At 42.2% G+C, this 4986-nt stretch overlaps 1 non-coding gene across 1 annotated transcript; it reads right to left on the reverse strand.

The window, feature by feature from the left end:
- Window positions 1-4216: 4216 nt before the first annotated feature.
- trnag-gcc (transfer RNA glycine (anticodon GCC)) lies at window positions 4217-4287 on the reverse strand. The gene has a single exon. It is a non-coding gene; the product is annotated as a tRNA-Gly (tRNA).
- Between the last annotated feature and the right edge of the window lie 699 nt (window positions 4288-4986).

Raw genomic sequence — 4986 nt, forward strand, 5'->3', positions numbered from 1 at the left:
TTTGCGGTACGCTGTACGCAGTCTACCGCAAGCTTCCGGTAAATACCGCGAGTTACCGTAAATTCTCCTATAATACGACAAGCAAAATAATAGTATCCGGAATTTCCGCAAGGTGGAGCTAATAAAGCTCAACCTCTCATGTTTGAGCTGTGGCCATCAAAGTCTTTAACGAAGATATTACTAATAGTATGAATAATGAATGACCTTGGACAAGCTGTAAGTGTAAACTCAAAGTATTGCCCTGGTCAACATTCTTTTTTTCATTGACCGTCTTTGTAAAAGTAACACCACAGCATTTCGCAATCACGCATTTGTTTCCAATCATGCAAAGTACAGTAATTTTTGAGAATCGATTCACCATGCCTTTCACATGCTCATAAAAGAGATTGATTTAGGAACATAAACATATTACCGTATGAAAACTGTACTGTATACAGTATGTATATGTATATTTAATGTCTTAACTGTGCCCGTTTAAGTATTGAATATTCATATCTAATTTTACCACTGAAGGGAAATCTTAGTAGCTGAGCATAAAAAGAATAGGAGCATACTGCAACGCGTGTGAAGGCCATAAACGATATTAATTTTGGAACATAAACATAGAGTATATGGCTGGTCTCGGTACTTTAAAGAAAACATACACGAAACATGGTTTCATTATGACCAGAATCGGTCTTGAGATATTTTTAACTTGATTTACAGTATTTGAGAGGTATGTCTTAACACCGATACTACAGTGCTTAAGTACTGCTCACGTATATGTTTCTAGGTTTATATTATGCATTTCATACGGTCAAATTACTTTTGAGCAACTAATAAGAAGCGCGAAACGGTATGCGTTTTAGTTTCGTTTTGTGCTGGGACCCGTGGATTGATTAGAGATATCAAGTACATACAAGTCATTTTTTAAATGTTGTAGTTCGTCTTGAAAAAATGTTACGAGTACATCATCTATCAACAATTACACAGGTTCTGTTTCCATATTGCGGATTTTGGTTACGTAATATTATTTTCTAGATTTCACGTTGTGAATATATGATTTGGGCAAACAGAGCCGCAAAGAAGTACATTATGGGTTGTTGTTGTTTTTTTTGCAGTTTTATCTAGAACAAGCGATGCTTAAACCTTTGTCTGATTCTTGTGAAACTATCCACACGACAGTTACAGTACCTAGGAGTTGACTTCAGTGATGTCACTGATGGGATGTTTCTAAAAATCCATCCTCTGTAAAACGTCTTCTCTAGTTGTCCTGCATATGTATTCGCTAATGAAGCTGTGTGTTCTGAGCCTGGATCTCTACATTTCTGTATGAACCAGCTTAGAGGGCTAAAGACAGCTTGTGTTTAAATTGAGTGTAAGGCAATTTATGCTTCTAAAGTCATGGTCAGCATTTATTATTGTACTGTGCTGTAAACTTGTTCTGTGCCTAGTCACATTATTTTATAGCGTTTTTATAGTGTTATCAAATCCGGTGGCGCTGTGTGTTAGTTTCCTGACTCCCATGTCACATGGTCTGTGATTGAAACCTGTGAAACCGGTTTAATTCGTCACAGCCAGCACTCCGGCAGAGAGGGGGTTGTACTCGTAAAGTAGAAGCAGGCGAGATTTCCAGCGAAAGACACCTCCCCCCCACCCTCATACGATTCGCATTGTAATTACCCATTGTAATTGTATTACACATTGTACACATGCTTAAAAGAGAAGAGAGAAAACGCAAGCCTTCTTCAGGTGAGAGGGTCTTCTGCTCAGAATGAACTTGAACTTTATTGCCATATGTAACCGGTACTGGTACAATGGAATTCTTACTTACAGAAGGTCTCTCGATTGTAAAACAAGTGTAAAAAACAAGACAAAGTGCAAACAGTGCATCAATACAATGTACAAACAAACAAAAGACAATGTGCAAGTAAACATGTAGACATTTCTTTCCAAGGCAGCGGGTACAAGCGATCTCGCGTTTTAAAACCACCAGGAAAAGCAGAAAGGCACTTTTCCTTGCTTGCGCCGGCACACAACGACGTGAGGAGGACACCGTAGTCGGCAGAATTCAAACCTGCGCGGGGAGACCCCAATGCATTTCTAGTCTATCACCTTAACCACTCGGCCACGACTACAGCGAGCGCTGCCGCTGCTGCGTTCTTGCTACAATCTCACATGGATCGCGAGGCGCCGGCGGAAACCTTTTTCAAAGTCGTTCTCCATTAAAAAAAAAACCTTTCCAAAATACAAGCCTTGCAGACAGACACGCCTCAGAGGACTTAAGGGTGGCTTCATGTGGGAATGATAAAGTCTCCCCGTCCGGACAGGAAAATGGCACTTTGTTAGACACAAAGAAACAATCAACAACAGACAAATGTCCACAAGCATTTAAGAAGCCGCACCATGTTCTTGCTACAATCTCACACGGATCGCGAGACGCCGGCGGAAATCTTTTTCAAAGTCGTTCTCCGTTAAAAAAAAAAACCTTTCCAAAATACAAACCTTGCAGACAGACACGCCTCAGAGGACTTAAGGGTTGCTTCATATGGGAATGATAAAGTCTCCCCGTCTGGACAGGAAAATGGCACTTTGTTAGACACAAAAAAACAATCAACAACAGACAAATGTCTACAAGCATTTTAGAAGCCGCACTTGAAATAGCTCTTACATTCGTGTTAGACGCAGGAATCGCCTTTTTATTGACGCTCTTACAAACGCCATGGAAAGCAAAACAAAGCAAAGCAGAGCAGAACAAAACGAACAAAATAAAACCCTCATGTCCTGCACTTGAATATAATGCCGTTACGTGCCGAAGCGGTATTGGACGTCATCCTAGCACTGCAACCCGGGGCGTACGGTATATGGGAACGAGCACACGTCACGAATCGTCTCTAATCACTCCCTACACTGTAAGGCGCCTTGAAGCGTGCACCCTCAACATTCATCTTTGCGCATCTGTGAAAGGTAAACTCTTGAGCAAACTCTGAACCAGACGCTCAAACTCCAGCTAGCATTAGGGGTAGCATTCCCACGCTACTTGAACACTTTGTTTACGCTCAGTGCTGGATTTTGGGAACTTTAGGACGAGTGGGACTTTTCTCCTATCTGTCAATTCGTTTTGTTTTAGAGACTCTTGGCTGTCTGTGCTGTATAGTGCAGCGTGAAGAAAACGTTTTCGAAAACTGTGCCGGCTCAAAAGTTGTAAGAAATCCTCTCCAGCTCTTTTAAGTCTCTTCAGTTTTGTCATTTAAAGTGAAACTAGATGTATAACTGGAGACTCACTTATGCAAATATTGCAAATTTACATAAGTGAGGCTCCAGTTCGACATCTAGTTTCACTTTATATGACAGAAGTACGTCAGACTGTGCCGGACTGGGGGATCACTTCCGGTTATTTTTACCATCTTAAACATTTGAAATCCTCCCATAGGCAATTGTGACATTTCATCTTGGCTCCACCTAGGACACTCTTCAATCTTCCATCACTTCTCTCTTCTCCCACAACACTCTCGTCTGTCGGCAGTATGTGGCGTCTTTGAATTACCACCAATCTCACCGCAGCAAGAAAGCAACGGGTTTTGGCAAGAGAGGAGGACACTACCTGGCCCGAACGGGGATCAAACCCGCGTCCTTGGTGTTATTAGCACCACGCTCTAACCAACTGAGCTAACAGGCCTCATGCCTGCTTTTCTCTCTGTGCTGCAAAAAATGGAATTCAGGGAAGTTTCTTTTGTCCTTCTTTGAATAGAAAGCCCTGCGATTCAGTGTACGGGCTTTCTCGTGCTGTTTAATGGTTCTTGTAACCCAAATCCTACACTGGCCTGAAGTGCCCCCCCATTTCACAGCATTTTTCAGCTGATTTCAAATGTACCTAAAGGAGAAGCATTATTGAAGACCATCAATTACCAAGAGCTTTTGTCAAAGGTTTTGGTGGTCACTTTTAATGACCACAGAGAGCTATGACCTCGGTTTTACATCTCATCCAAAAGACAGCGCCTTTTTACCACACAGCGTCTCCGTCACTATACTGGGGCATTGGGACCCGCACAGACCTCAGGGTGAGCACCCCACCGCTGGCTCCATTAACACCGCTTCCAGCTGTAAGCTTTGCTTTTCCCTGTAGGTCACCCTCATCCGGGTACTGACCTGGCTCACACCTTCTAAGCTTTAGTGGGTTTTCAGTTGCGAGTTGAAAGGGGATGCAAGTGATGGAGCCGCTCGCTGCAAAAGCCACTGCATTGGCCGGGAATTGAACCCGGGCCTCCCGCGTGGCAGGCGAGAATTCTACCACTGAACCACCAATGCACGCTGCAAGGGTCTACAAAAAAGACGCTTTTTTACCACTCTGTGCTGGATGTTGGGTCCCAAGGGAACTTCTGGACGAGTGAGAATTTTCTGCTATCAAAATTTGGTTTCGGAGACTTTTGGCAGCCTACAGATGCAGCCATTCAAAATGCGCGGGCGATACCGCATTATTTTGCGGTACGCTGTACGCAGTCTACCGCAAGCTACCGGTAAATACCGCGAGTTACCGTAAATTCTCCTATAATACGACAAGCAAAATAATAGTATCCGGAATTTCCGCAAGGTGGAGCTAATAAAGCTCAACCTCTCATGTTTGAGCTGTGGCCATCAAAGTCTTTAACGAAGATATTACTAATAGTATTAATAATGAATGACCTTGGACAAGCTGTAAGTGTAAACTCAAAGTATTGCCCTGGTCAACATTCTTTTTTTCATTGACCGTCTTTGTAAAAGTAACACCACAGCATTTCGCAATCACGCATTTGTTTCCAATCATGCAAAGTACAGTAATTTTTGAGAATCGATTCACCATGCCTTTCACATGCTCATAAAAGAGATTGATTTAGGAACATAAACATATTACCGTATGAAAACTGTACTGTATACAGTATGTATATGTATATTTAATGTCTTAACTGTGCCCGTTTAAGTATTGAATATTCATATCTGATTTTACCACTGAAGGGAAATCTTAGTAGC

Source organism: Atractosteus spatula (assembly GCF_055471065.1).
Source record: "Atractosteus spatula isolate fAtrSpa1 chromosome 16 unlocalized genomic scaffold, fAtrSpa1.hap1 SUPER_16_unloc_2, whole genome shotgun sequence".
Classification (NCBI taxonomy): domain Eukaryota; kingdom Metazoa; phylum Chordata; class Actinopteri; order Semionotiformes; family Lepisosteidae; genus Atractosteus; species Atractosteus spatula.